The sequence below is a fragment of the Pinus tabuliformis genome, chromosome 1_2 (genome assembly GCF_031772625.1).
Source record: "Pinus tabuliformis cultivar Carrire ecotype Pingquan chromosome 1_2, CPIR1, whole genome shotgun sequence".
NCBI lineage: Eukaryota > Viridiplantae > Streptophyta > Pinopsida > Pinales > Pinaceae > Pinus > Pinus tabuliformis.
The window spans coordinates 647724143-647740536 of record NC_142298.1 but is presented as its reverse complement, the minus strand read 5'-3'; the positions used below and the strand labels follow the sequence as shown (position 1 = coordinate 647740536).

Genomic DNA, 16394 nt, shown 5'->3' with positions numbered 1-16394 from the left:
TGAAATATCAATCCTAATTATCAATAATGATCAGTTATACCAATTTACCAGTGAACCACAAACTCGACCGACTGATATTCTTGAACGCCAATAAAGGTAACTTTTCCCTACACTTTTTAATCCATTGGACCTATTGGAGATATCCAGCTTTTCTGTGTCGAACTGACAGGTTCCCACGTCTGTCTCGGATCCCTAGGCGTGTTCAAGACCCATTGGTGACCCTTGCAATACAATTTTTTTTTAAGTTGGTTCATTAGTTGCCCACGTAACCTCTGGATTCATTTAACTTTTCTCTGCATATAGGTCTCTGAATAACTGTGCTTAATGGACTCCACGCTATGCGAATCTGTCCTATCTGACGGTGGGGGATCCGATGCCGCCCTATACATACTGATATTGAAAGCGCAAGGGCTTCTCGCATACTTTTGCTCAAAGGTTTCGTGGGTTCCTGCATTCCACGGATTTGAGAAGAAAAATAAAGGTGGGATTTCAGTCCCCCAGTTCGAGTTATGTTAGGTTTCAAAACTTTGAGTGAAAAGGAGGCCTCTCTGGTTATGACGATAATTAGGTTTCTTCTTCTTCTTCTGTCACTCAGCTTTGGTGATGGGAGTCACGTTCATTGCAGCGTGCACAACTGAAAATTAATGATGTCTGCCTCGCGTTTATTGCTGAACCAAGCGTGGAAGTTTTCACAGGAGGGAAAAAAAGAGGCTGCTGCTTTTCGACACGCTGTACTGCTGTAGCCTATTTGCTTTTGCAATATGAGTTCGCGTAGTGATGGTTAGTCATTTCTGCCGAAACCTCATCATACATATTGTTATCATCATAAACATATCTACAGTTCTGAATTGATTTTGGAGCATGCATCCTAACTTTTTATTTGAGTCGATGTTTCTAGTAAGCAAGTATGGTTTATAATTATTTTTATTTGAGTGGAATGTTTCTAACTAGTAAATATGGTTCATCATTATTTTTATTATCCTTAAAAACTACACACTGATTAACTGGAAATATCTATTCAAATAACAAGTTGTTGGGATGCATCAGAAAGAATCCATTCAAAACTATTCACATCACAAACGCTTAAATTTATACATATTTAGTTACTTCCCTTAAATTTTTTTATGTGATTTATATTGAAACATTTTACTTAATATGATTTATATGGAAATATATTGAAAGACTTACTTCATTATGGAAAATTATTAATTCTTCATTCATCATCTCATTTTGTAATCTGTGTTGTAGTTTTCATCATCACTTCCGTTCGCAGAAAGAAGGCTATGCGAACAGTGCGAGAACTGCGGGGAATTGAACGAAGCTGGTCCGAACTTTCTAACTTTGAATCTTTGTATTATCTAATGAGTTTTTTTTGCCAGACAATGGCCACAAATATTTTGTTCATTTCAATTTGGTTTTTGCTTTTTGTTTTCAAACCTAACGATAACGATGAATATGACGTGATCGATGACTTCCTGGTTTATATAGTTCATGGTTAACGAGATTGTAATGTCTTCGTTCCATTAGAAGTAAATTTGGAGAAGATTGATGTTGAGATTTCTCTTACAATCAAGTTCGGCCCTTGCATTGAGCTACAATCCTTAGATGTGGATCCTGCAACTTTTGAAACGTAAAAACACGTTAAAATCTCACTTCCAAAGACTGAGGAAATGATGAAAGTCAAAAGTTTTTATACTTGATTTTTTTAACTTTTCTGTATCTTAAGTTGATAATAGATTTGGGCTATTTAGAAGATTTTGCACGAGAGCTTCTGATGATGCATCTACAATTAAGACATAAATTTACTATGAACTTAAAAACAACTCTAACTTAAATTTACACTCAAATTAAGAATAATTTTAATGTAAAATATCTTTAACATATACATGATTAAAGATATTTGATTACTCAAATTGATGTCATCATTAATATGACATACTTTGGTTGTATCAATGGAGATATCAATATTGTGATCTCCTGCAAATTAGCTAACCCTAATTGACAAACGGAATGAGAGAAGAATAGTCATGTCCATCGCCTGTAGGCACAAGCAACAATAAAGGTCGTGGTGACCTGGTATGGTACGGTGTCCTTTGGCCCCTTCATTAAATCTTTTAAAGTGACGTGCAATAATATTATTGGATTGAGCTCGGATGCATATATAGTTATTTGTCAAATCAACATTTGAATATTATTGTTTTAGAAAACGAGAAATAACAAAGGTTTACATTTTTAACCGGTTAAAATTTCCATTTAATTTAGAAAATAAAGGGTTTTTTTCATGAAACCGTGTAAATTATTCTCTAAATAATTTCATATAAATAATGATATTTAAAAAAATGATGTAATCTTGATATAAAAAATGTTTTTCAAAGACTTATGTTAATTATTTATATGGAAAAGAAATCAATTTCACGTGCGTTACCAACTATTTTTATCCACGTCCAGATGGGGGTGAACATCCCGGAGTTGTGGAAGTGGGGTGAGGCAACCTGGCCGCCTCTCGACATGCTGAAAGGCACCTACTTAGCCCCTTGTGTGAACTCGTAGTTGGGGAACAGACGAGATCAAATATGGTGCAATGAAGTTTGAGGTGGAGTTAGTAGGGGTTCATTTATTCCTCGAATTGGTGGAGGACATTCCTACTCAAGGGAATTGAGAGCCTAACTTTGTGTAATACTCTAGTTCAAAAGGAAAAAGCCTTGAAATCGAGTTGAAGGGCACTAGAATCTCCTCCATAGTGGTAAAGGCAATGATGTTCTGAGTGTATGCAAGGGTGAAGGTTCCATAGTGGTAAAGGCAATGATGTTCTGAGTGTATGCAAGGGTGAAGGTTGTTTGACTTTTATGATGTGATTTTTACTAAAGGTTTTTTATTATTCATGATGTAAGGGCATCGATAATTCAACTATATGGGGTATTAAGATTATTCAATTCTAAGCTTCTATGGATCGTGAATCACACAAAACAAGACCCATCTTCTCTTGACTTGCTAGCATATCTTTGGTAATTTCAAGTTCTCATTATGGTTTGCATCTCTTAAATTCCCGTTTCATCTTTTGCATAGGGTATCCTTCCCTTCTATGCAGGGTTATGTTGTCTAGTTTTAGTTAATGAGATCCTACAACATTATTTGGATGGCTATTATATTTTCTTGGAGGGGGAGTCTTTTGGCTCAATTTCATTACTGGTTAGGAGGGAGCATCTCCTTTTGGGTTATTTCATTTCTAGCAAGTTGTCCCTAGACTTTCTTCATAGATTGGTTTTTAGATCTGCTCTGTAATGTGTTTACATTTGGTATGTTGTTTGGTTTCTGGGAGTCTGTCTTTAGGTCCTCCTCACTTAGAGGTCATTTTCATACCCTATTTCCTTACTAGTCTTGTCAATAGCCACCTTATCCGACATTTACATTTGGTATGTTGTTTGGTTTCTTGGAGTCTGTCTTTAGGTCCTCACGCCCTCACTTAGAGGTCATTTTCATACCCTATTTCCTTACTAGTCTTGTCAATAGGCACCTTATCGGACATGCCACAATGCCACGACAAAGGATGGGGTCCCAATGAGGAAACAATAGTAGGCACCTGATCCTTAGTGTCATGAAGTTTGGGTGGCTCATGGGCCCATGAACAAGCTCAATAGGTCACTTGGGGCTTTCAAGCTTGCACCTCAAAACCAATTTAGGAAGACATTCATAGAGTGGAGATTGAGATCATTGGAGAGGATTTGGATGAATAGCTAGTTCGATGTATTTGGATGAATTGCTCTGTTGGTTTTATGTCAATCATTTTTTTAATTATCGATGGCACGTTAGCTTGTTATTTGGTTTACAATTTTATAATCTAAGTGTAGGGAAAATTATTTTTGAATCTTTAGTGTTTGAGAGATATAATACATCTTGAACTCTTCTTATAACACCATTTTGAACTTGAACTCTTCATATAGCACCAGGTGGTCATATTGGGTTCTTGTAATGGAGGTATGCTCCAAGGAGCATCACCATGTCTTCTAAATAGATATTTGTGTGAATAGAAGGATGTTACTAATTAATAAGAAAAAGAAAAAGAAAATATTTTTATCTATCTATATAGAGATTACTTTTTAGGAAAGAGGGATGTTCATAAATGAAAACTATTTTTATTTTTAAAAAGGAAGAGATTGGTTCAGATAGAGAAATTTTATATACTTTTAAGAAAAATGATCATTTAAATAAAATTTATATTATAATAAAATAAGTTTATTCTAAATTTATTTTGACTTTAAATTTATTATTGTGTGGAGACACACTTTAAATTTATTATTGTGCTCAGAGACTCTCTACAATGGTATAGTGGAGGAGAAGTAGTGGTTGTAAATTAATGTAAATATTTAAATGTGGACTCAATATGAGAGAGATGTCAATTTGTTATATTGTAATTTTTCTTTTTCTCTTTATTTTTTTATTTTTGCATTGAGAGGCACTATCCAACCAGTATGGAATATAAGTTGTAATGCTATGTAAACATAAAAATAAAAAATAAAAATAAACCTACATTAAAATAAAATAACTTTAAACTAAAATAAAAAAAAAAAAATTATACGTTATTATTATTATTTTTATCGATTTTACTCGGTCAAGTTACGGTGGTTTTTGAGCTCTAGGTTTATAAGAACCCATGGTATTCATGTGGTTTTTGCATTGAGAGGCACTATCCAACCAAGTGTGGAATATAAGTTGTAATGTTATGTAAACATTAAAAAAAAACCTACACTAAAATAAAATAACTTTAAACTAAAATAATAAAAATAAAAATTATATGTTATTATTATTTTTATCAATTTTACTCAGTGGTTTTTGAGCTCTATGTTTATAAGAACCCATGGTATTCATGTGGAATATAGCCTATTTAAAGAGGGGAAGACTCTTTATTATTGAAATTAAGCCAACCTAGATCCATCATAACTCTGCATCTATCAAGTGCATCTTGAGAGATTTGACCACTCTCGATGCTTGATAGATCCAGATTTAAAATAGATCTAGTTATCAAACAGTCTAGAGTTAAAATGGATCTAGTTATTAACGAGTCTAGATCCATCTTAACTCATGATCTATCAAGAGCCAAGAGAGATCAAATCTCTCTCAAGGTGCAAACCTCTTTTTTTGGTGCAAAATTTGAAAAGAGGTTTGAGCCTTGAGAGATTAGATCCCTCTAGAAGCTTGGTAGATGTAGAGTTAAGCTTGGTAGATGTGGAGTTAACATGGATTTAGGTCATTTTAAAATATTTATATATTGTTACCTTCATATAATACTATTATATTTTTATTTATCTCTCTTATGATTAAAAAATGAAAGAAAAATCTTCTAATAATAAGTCTCTTCCATTTTTCTTTTCAATTTATCATTTTTTAGTTATAAATTACCATATGTGAATATTATATTTTATTCTTATTCATATATTTTATTTTAATAAAATATATCATAAATTTACATAAAATTTATTTTTTATAAATTAGTATTTGAAAAATGATTAATTTAATACAAACTTAATATAGTAATATAGTAAAAAGAAAGTGATGTGGTAAATAATTTATATTTTAAATTTTAATGACTATTAATATCTATGATTTTTTTTGGAAACAAGCTAACAAAACAATATTATAAAATATTATTTACATTAATAATAAAAAAAATTATTTGTCTCATTCTTGAAGTGAGATAATGAGAAGAAACATATAAAAATATAAAAATGTTTAACCTTAAATTTTATTTACATATTGGTAATATTCTTCATATATCAATAACACTATAAAATTAATGGTTATCACTTTGAATGCAAAAATTTCAAAACTTGATTATGGGCTTTGATGCATAGTAAAAAAAAAAATCCATTACTTATGATGCATTGCTAAAGTCATTCTATTTTATTTTATGGTAAAGTAAATCAACACACAAACTAAACCCAAAAAGCCATTCCACAAAGACACCCAAAGTGAACCCTAAATCCTTTTCTAAATATGTCCAAACATTTGAGGGAAAAAGTTTAAAAGGAGAGTAAAACACATGATCTGAGAGTAAAATAATGTGATAAAGAATTTATATTTTAAATTTTAATAGATCTCTTAATATCCATAAAACTCTTTGAAAATATTAATAACCTAAGCAAAATAATATTATAAAACCTTACTTACATTAATAATTTAAAAATAATTGTCTTACTTTTGAATTTTATATTTAAATTCATAAAAAAATTTCAACCAATAGAACTAAGTCAATTATAAAAGCATATAAAAATATAAAAATTTTAACTTTAATTTTTCTTAAGATATTGGTATCATTCTTCGTATATTGGTAACACTGCAAAATGAATATTTATCACTTTGAATGCAAAAATGATGCATTACTCAAATCAATCTACTGCTAAATTGAAACTACTCAAACTAAACCCAAAAAACCATTCTACAAATATGCCCAAAATTGAACCCTAAATCTTATTCCAAATATACCCAAAAATCCAAGAGAAGTTTAAGAGAGTAAAAACATGGTGAATAAAAAAATGATTAATTGCTAATGAACTTATTTTTGTGAAATCATTTCTTCCAGATGACCTGCAATCTCTATTATCTCCATTCTATGTATCCTTTCAAGCTTGAGTGCACTATTACTTTCACCTGTAGCTCATGCTTTAAACCTAATTTATGGTGTTTTATCCCTAATTTAAAAGTGTAAATTATATATTATAATAAATGTTTTATATATTAAATGAGATTAACGCTAAGATAATTGTATAATTTATAGGTGTAAATTATAAAATATTAAGAAATTTAAATTATAAAATAATATATTAATAAATATATTATTTCAGAGATAAGGCTTTTCTGAGTAGAACAATTTTGATTTGGTATTTTCGGATCCATCAAATTAAATTATTTAGTCGATATTTCAAGCCAGCAAATGTGGCTTATCATTAGTGTCTTGATGATAAGCCGCTCGAAAGGTCGACTAAAAATTTCAATATGATATCTAGAAATACCAAATCAATATGATATCTAGAAATACCAAATCAAAATATATTATGTTTTAAATCAAACTTATAGTGCTTTAACCCTAAGTTGTAGTTATAAATTATATATTATAATAAACATTATGTATGTTGCATCAGATTGATCTTAAGATAATTGTGAATTATACAGTATTATATTAAGAATATTAAATTAAAAATATTATAATTTTAATTAGTACAATCCACAATATACATATCATGTTAAAACAAATTTAAAAAATAATGATTTCTATTTATAATCTTAATATATAATTAATAAATACATCAAAGCTATATATATATATATATATATATATATATATATATATAATTAAAAATTCAATATTTATAATATATTTTTTAAAGTTATATTTTTATTTATTTATATTATACTATTAATATGTATATCACATTAAAAAATAAATTACAAAAAATGTTATATATATATATATATTAGGTGAGATTGAAGTCGAGAAAGATTGATAAATATTGATTTTTTTTTTCAAAGAAAAAAATTACTCTAGTTTCAGGATTAGAGTGAGGTTACTAGTACCAAGGTAGCCCATAGGTATAACCTCTTAGGAATTCACAAGGCTTGAAGCTCATATACTAATATGTATAGGAACAAAATCATTACAACAATATTTATCAATGTATTATAAGTTATCATATTACTAGCGAGAATTTAAATTTGAATAAGAAAATAACAACCATTTTACCTAACCATTTAAAATAATACTCACTAATTATATTAATTCACATATACTATTTATTATATTAATTTTATTATTATGATATTAGAAATTATGATATTACTTTTTTATTATTAGAAATTACATATAGGTTAATTAATTAATAAAAAATAAATATAACGATTCCATGAAAATTATAAAATGCTACTTATTAATTACCTCTTTAATTTGGATGATATGTTCTGGTAATTGTACTTGAAGAGATAAAAAAAATCATATTTCATTGATGTAGGTTTGCAACCCACATCCAAGGTACTTGCTATTATAGAATCTAAACATTCGTTGTAATTACCTCTTTAATTTGGATTATATATTCTGGTAATTGTATTTGAAGAGATAAAAAAAATCATATTTCATTGATGTAGGTTCGCAACCCACATCCAAGGTATTTTCTATTTTTCGTTGTGACTATACCTCAAGAGGAATAAATAACTATTAAAAAAATATAAAAATTAATTATTTAATAAAAATTTATATTTATGTTGTTATTTATTTTCTGAAATAAAATTATTTTATTATTTTAATATATTTTTTTGAAGTTTGGTAGGACTTTCTGATTTTCAGTTTACATGTTCATTATTCACCTCTCTACAGGAGAGGATAGCAAAAGATTCAAATCCAAGATCTCGGTTGGTGAGACTTCAATCTACGACCATCACCATAGTGAAACTTCAATATACAACCTTAGTCACTTAAACCGATTGGTAAGACTTCAATCTAGGACCATCACTCTACGACCATAGCCACTTAAGCCATCCTAAGTAGAAAATTTAATGTTATAATACCTTCAATATTTATATTAAATTATAAAACCTTCTCATTATAATATAATTAAAATATTTATAAATTCAGAAAAATAATAAATAGAAATATAAAAACAACTCATAAATAAAATATATTTTTAAAATTATTGATTTAATTTTTTCTCATACAAAACAAGTTTTATGCACGATTCACAAAATTTTAATAAGTCATTCTTGAAGTAGAAATAAAGACACATTTATAGCCCCCTGTTATCTTTATAGGGTAAAATTGGAAATTGGAAACATTTATAGTATTTTGTTATTTTTGTATGGTTAAATTGGAAATTGGAAACATTTATAGCTTCTTGTTATCTCCAGTTAAATTTGAAACTGGAACTTTTTAGAAAAACTGAATAATTTCTTAGTTTTCACAAATTTCACACTACTTTGATCACCAATTGAAGTGCCCCCTTGGACAACCTTTTTTTTATGGTTAACAACATTTAAAATATATCTTCACAAGTTATATAGTGCCCCCTTGGACAACCTTTTTTTTATGGTTAACAACATTTAAAATATATCTTCACAAGTTATATAATTTATTTAATCTATTCATTTTAATTTTAATTTTATAATATTTTTAACTTGATACATTTATATTACTTAGAATCTGAAATACATAGGGTTATAAAGATATCCAGTCTGAAGTTGAAGAATTCATGGATCCTTAGCAAACCCTATCATTGAACTTTGTGAAAGGAGTTTCAAAACCACTAAAAATTACACTTCAGATCCCAACATTTCGCTAGCCACAGACATAAAATTGGCATGCAAAAAGCTCTAGAGGGCCGCACAAATACAATTAGAAAAGATACAAAATAAAGCCAACAGAGTTCGAGGCCTTAATTCCATGAGGGACACCCCTTCAAGTATGACAAAAATAGAAGAACAAAGATAAATTCAGAACCCAAATCCAAAAATCCAGACTGAAACTTCATTCAAAACTTAAATGTCGTGAATGGTTGAAGGCCAAACCATATGTGAACCAAGAAATACACCATATGCCTGCCTAATTAGAACAATCCCAATCTCACAGACCGCCATGCATTTGAGAGGTGAAAAGACACTCCACACGCCCAACTAGATAGGCCAAGACCATTTTTTTTTTTAGTTTTGAGATGTTCTTCACAATATGGGTTATCAATTCTTATTAACTTGATTTTATTTTAAGGTTTTTATTTTGTAAGACTGTAAAGATTGAATATTCATTGTAGTTATGATGAGACACCAATTTTTTTTTCCCATGTTAAGGGTTAGTGTCCAACCACGTTGAGGGTTGGTGTGAGCATGTTAAGGGTTAGTATCCAGCTATATTAGGGGTTGGTGTGATTCCAAAAAGATTTTGGTAGCTTAAATGCCCTTGGTCCACAATTAGAATAATATATTCAGTTAATAGTAATCTCTTTAGTTATAGTTATTAGTCCTAAAATTTTCTTCATAAGGGATAATCTATGTATTAATATAAGTCCAAAAATTACAAAAACAAGACTTAGTTATTAAAATTGACATATTATCGAGAAATAGAATTCTATTGCTCCAATGTGAAATTATATTTTCCACCTTGTTGGTCTTCCATCACCAATCATTCTTCACATAGTTATTTAGTTTTGTATAGAAACCTAAATACTTTGGCTATGCTTTGATATCTAAATCCTAGAAGGGTAGATATTTATAAATAATTGCATCAAGTTCATCTTTGAGCTTATATGCCATGGTTTTTTAATAAAGGAGGAGAATATCCCAATATACACGAAGCTCTCAATCTTAACTGCAATAAAAAAAGAAGAAACACATCATCTACTAATAAAAGGTGTATGAGTCTCTCCTGCCTGCCAACCCTTATACCTTACATAGTTCTCTTGTTTTTAGAATCAACCAAATATTTGCTAAAAATTTCATCCAAAGGAAAAAAATTATTTTGGGATAGATGATAACCTTGTCTCAACCATTTGGAAGACTTAAAACATCAAAGGTGACACCATTAAATAAAAATGCAAAGGAGAGAGTTCCTTACACATGCCATAATCCACTTGATTATATGAAGAGACAAACCAATGAACTAATACTAATATTAGATGAAGTCTTTCTTGTGTCATTCCAATGGTTTCATGGATTTTTGTACGCTCCAAATTGTGTTACTTAAATGAAATTGGAGAGAAGTGGTTTCAGTCTTATTGCTAGCACTTTAGATGATATTGTACACATAGTTGTAAAAAAAAATGGGCTTGAATCCTTAAAAGGTATTATGGCATCCACATTCGGGATTAGTGCAAAAAAAGTTTTGTTAATCTTGATAAGGATATTTCCTATCCTTTTGACTTCTTCAACCACCTCAAGTAGATCTTATTTGAACGAGTAAAAGAAATCAAGATAGAATCTCAACTATCCATCCATTTGGACTCAAATTTGTGTCCTTTTCTAAAAGTGGACAATAGATATAAAAAATATTGCTTTCTGATAGACATGAACTTCCTCTCATTATCCTCTTCATTTACTAGCCTAGGAAATAGTGAAATCACCTTTGATATCTCACCAATGTTTGCACCTGAGCCGATCACCTTATTACTTGTAATGTTGGTCATGTCCCATATCATGTTAACGATTTTCCTATAAATAGAAAAAAATAGGAATAATTTTGTTTTCTGGTCTCCAAATTCAAGCCAAGTGGATTGAATATTGATGCAACAATCCAATTCTTTTCTAGAGGTAATTTAGGTTGAAATTTTAGCACTAGTACAGAATGGTCAATTAGTTACTAAAAAAATGACTAAAGCTTGCATATAAATGACTAATTTTCAGTCGGTGACCAATAGTGGCTAATTTACAGCATCTTATAATGTGAATAAATTTTAGTCGTATTTGACTTAGTCATTAATTTGTTGTCTTAAATTTACCATCTAGTAGTATATTTAATCATTAATTTGGTCATTAATTTAGTCATTAATTGCCGTATTTAATGTCCAACTACACAACAAAATATACTACTATATAATCGCCTGATAAAACCAATAAATGACTAGATAAATATGATCAAAATGTTGGTCTCATTATAAGATACTATAAATTAGCTACTAATAGTCATATATATGCAAATTTTAGTCATAATTTGTAATCACAAATTTATCATTTACAATAGTAATTTATCTTTTTTTGGTAGTTTCATCTTCATTATATAAATGACTAATTTAGTTATATATTCATTTTATTTATGCTCATCTTTAATCAATAGACTACTAATTTAGTAATACTAGATTGATTTTATGTGTTCATAATTAATTAACATATATTAATTAGTATGATTTTGTGACTAAATTAAAAAAAATGTCATCCAATGTGCATGTTCATCTAATATGAAAACAAAAAATTACATATGTTAATGAAATTACTAAATAATATCAAGTACAACTATAAATAATTTCAACCACATAAATTATATTATATGAAATGTCAAGTATTGCAATATGAAAGCTTATTGTAACGTGCCTTGGCTTCTCCACTGTGCAAAGCTAGTATATCTCTTTGGAGGAGCAGGCAGCTGTGGTTGTAACATTCCATTATTGGGACTAGTGGTTGGAAATGGATGTATTGTATGACTGGAACTTACACTTCTTAATATAACATAGGCAACATGTTTTCATGCATATGTTGTTATTGTAGTTGGACTATTCTGGTTGCTGTAGAAATGTATGTTATTTAAGTTATGCATTTGTGTATGAACTATTTTTTATGCAATTGTATGAATTTTGTTGCAAATGTGTTGTCGGTTTAACCATCACTTTGGATTTCTCACTATCTTGATTTCTAGCTGGTGATGCATCTTTGTTCGTTTGTTCCCTTCTAAGCCGAGTACTATTATAGGTTTCCAAGGGGCGCACTCACCTCACCCTCCATGTGTTAGAACCTCTCGTGCACCTTCCTTGACTCACAGCAATTGTCACACCCTTGCTACCAACAGGGACATATTACTTTCTTCTGTACAAAACCACGGTCAAGGCATTACCCTATGACCCACTGCTGGGACTCCTACACCAAACGGTTTAAGGTCTAATTGGGACATCTTACTGGGGAGATCCCCTGACATGTTGACGGGTCCAACACTGTTAACATTTCTGGTGCTAGGAGGGCTAGATGACAAGTTGTGCCCTATCATCTTGTTTTGAACCTTTGCATATCTATCATGGAAGCTTGAACTCTCCTCCCTCCAAGATTTTTTTTACATGTCGAATCTGTCACCATCACGAGAGAGTTCTTTGATCTCTTGTCTACATTCATTTATGATGGTGAAGGCAAAGTGGCCTGGCCTGAGTTCTTACATGACTTCCTCTCCATGCTTCATGAGAAAGATGGATGTTCTGACAAACAGGCTAGTCTGCTGCTTGCATACATACTTCACAAATCTCCACATCAGTGGCTGTGCAGCGTATCAGCTGACAGAGTTCACTCACTTGAGCACTTCTATGATCTCTTTGAAGACACTTTCTATCATTTTGATCTAGAATATCTTGACAAAAAATTGTTACAACAACAGAAGGCTCCACATGAATTGCCTATGGATCTTTGGCAGCACTTCTGTGATTTGCAATTTCATGCTCCAATGAGCCAGATCAAATTTCCTTATCTTTGGGATAGATTCGAGTACTATCTTAAGAAATCTGCACATCCCAAGAAGAAGTTCAAGATCAAGCCCCTCTCAACATACTTTGGTGATGGAGCTGCACAATCGCAAACAGATACGGTCACTGTCACAAGCGACGGTCTGCCATCCCCTCATCAAATAGCTCCACCATCCTAGAGTGATGTGGGAGAGCATGAACAAACATTTGTTGAACTATCACACCCTCCTAACATCGCTCCTTTCAATTTTCGCGCAGACTTGGTTCTGAGTCCCATACCGTATCACATGTATTTTGTACCTCAACCTCCGTCTTCGTATTCTAATCATCCTCTGGATGACACTGTTTTGTGTTCTTCCATTCCAGAATCTACACTTGTTTTGAATGAGGATCGATCTATCAACGAATTTGGTGGTGCACAACCAACATGCGTTGGCATTCATGAAGAGCATGATGAGGAGCTTGAAAATTCGTTGATAGTAGGGGACCATCCCTGTCTGTCTGTACCTCCTCCATTTTCTCCTGACATCCTTGATGACCCTGCCATCCCTGATTTTTCATGTGCATCTCCATCCACGAATGCACCCATTTTTTATCATTTGCATGGCACACTAGATATCATTCCATCATCTGACAACAGGAAGGGCCAATCATTCATTGAAAATCCACTTGATTTTTCATCTATATTTTCTGGAAATGCATATGATGAACATCCTTGCTTCTCATATACCCCTCTATGCGATTCATCAAATCATGAGGATGTCAACCAACATCTTGAGTTTTTTTATCTTGGTTGTCGTGATCTCTTTACCTCATCATCTGATCACGATGTTGATTCACTGGTTGTTAATCTGTCTAAGCCACTAGTCTACGATGATCCATCTATCAACGAAGTTGAAACCCCACAGATTGTCGAGGCACTTTAGCTTGAGCTGATGGTTATGTCAGGCCCTCGCTATCCTGAGGTTGGTTTCACTTCTGATCAAGAAATTGTTCAAACATGCAAGGCTCCTCATCACTCATCTATATGCATTGAAGATCAATCTAACACTCAGATTTCACTTCCTCCACTCGAACTACATGATCCCATCGCTCATGCATTGGAGGAATCTTAGTCAAAAAGCACACTTGTGGAACATAAGTGGTTTACCTTCCTCACATGTGCTTGCATTTCATAGTCAAGAGCATTTGTGTGCTTAACATCTGCACGTAGTGTCACATAGCATCATGGTATATCCACGGACTGCATGTCATGCTCTTTCACTCATTTTTGTTCTATGGATGCTTGTAAGCTTGGAGAGTGTCTGTCTTCATTGTTATATCTTTCATGTATGTTGGTTCACACAACTGTGTTGTTCGAAAATGATGCCTTCACCAACATGGGTCAACCAATGCACTGTGGCTACATTAGAAGTATCACTTGATGTGGTTAGGCACATGCACTATTAGCTTAGGAGTAGGGGTAGTTTTTTCTTTTTGAGTTGTTTGCTGCATTCATGTTTGCATCTTTATTTGTGTGTTTTTTTGCTTTCTTGTTTGTTTTCTTACTTGCTTTGCTTTCACATTTTCTTCTACTCCTTACTTTGCTTTTGGTTTGTTTGCTTGTTATTGTTCATAAGTTAGTTTCACATCGACTGTGTGCAACTCTTGAAACAAGTTGGGTAAAGTACAAGAGGACTTGTACAACTATTAACATTTGGTTAACTGTTGTCCACTCTCTCATGAAGAACTTGTTACTTTCAATCTAGGGTACATCAAGGAAAATACGTACTATTCAAAGTGAACTTTGGTGAAAACACAATGCTTGCGCACTAACTAGTATCACCTACTTTAGTCGGTTGTTTTTGGGTTAACCCTTGGCAGCTCAGTCAAGTAGAGTAAGGTGAGGGGGAAAACCTTAACAAGCATGTCAGAGGTATATAATAAGCTACTTCTCTAAAGGAACAACCTGTTTTCCTCTCAATAAGTCGGGATCCCTCTTCCGCCTCTAAAATGAATAAGTGTTATGCGCAATTATGAAAATGAAAAATAAAAAAAATAAAGAGTGAAAAATTTCAAAAATGAAAAATGAATAAGGTGAAAGAAGAGAAAGGCTTCCTGTGTAGAGAGGTGATGCAAGTAACTCTGCCGGGTACTAACTAGGCTTGTTGGCAGTAGAGAGATGCTTGTGTTCCTGCATGAATCCATCGAGGTACTGTCCAGGCCTGCTGGAAGTGGAGAAACACCAGAGATGAAACTAAGACTCTGATGACTATATTTCCTGTGCACCAATATACCCCTCAACCCCAATCGAAACAAATGTGTTTCCTTCACTTGGAATGTGTGTCAATTGACTAAGAGCTTGGCAGATGCTACATCTTACAATCAAGCAAGTGTGGAAACCAAGACGAACTGAGAACTGAACAATACTTCCGGAGGTGTTAGACTTTCTTTTAACGAACAAGGTCCATTTAGAGGGCTAGAGTTCTACTAGTGCATCACCAAGTGTTGTAGCGGCTACAACCACCCTCCAAAATTTTTCCTTAGCTTCGTTTTGGAGCCTCACTACCAACCTTTCACAAAAACATGTCTTGCCTTGTAAAGTACAAAAGATTTAGTGATTTTCTTGTAGAATGATAACCTGTACATCAAAACTTGTTGCATCCCCCTCACAGGCTATTTCACCAGAATTGGTTTAGTTGCGGGTTGAGCAGCTCCCTCAAGAAATTGTGCAACTATGGAGGGGAACCAACCTTCCCTCCAGAAATTGCACAATTCTCTCTGGCAGCCTACTGGCCTCCATAATTGCACAAATCTGCCTGTCATTGTTCACTAGAAAAATTGTGCAATTCCTCCCAGCAGGACTGCTCAGCCCAAAAATGCATAATTCTAGGCAATAGTTAGCTACTCTGCCTAGAAATTGCGCAATCCCTCTGGGCTGCCAGCCCAATGCCCTCCCAAAAATATGCTTTTTTTCTTCCCATTTAGGAAGATTGTTGGATGTGCAGTTGAGTTGACCGATTCCCTCTAGGACCAAGCAAAACTAATTTGCATGCATGGGATGCTTCTCCCTAGGTAACATGCAAAAGGCATCCATTGATTCATGGATCTACTTTTAGCAGCTGGAGGTTGCACACAAGGATCATTTCAGAAACCTCCCACGAAGTGTCACTCTTCCTACGTTTGTGTCATGGGTGTCACATCTTCGATTTTATCAAAACTCATGAACCG

At 32.4% G+C, this 16394-nt stretch overlaps 1 long non-coding RNA gene across 1 annotated transcript; it reads left to right on the top strand.

Annotated features, from left to right (window-relative positions):
- Positions 1–345: 345 nt before the first annotated feature.
- Positions 346–1719, top strand: LOC149207349 (uncharacterized). The gene is made up of 2 exons (XR_016252003.1): positions 346–780; positions 1249–1719. It is a non-coding gene; the product is annotated as an uncharacterized LOC149207349 (long non-coding RNA).
- The last annotated feature ends 14675 nt before the right edge of the window (positions 1720–16394 follow it).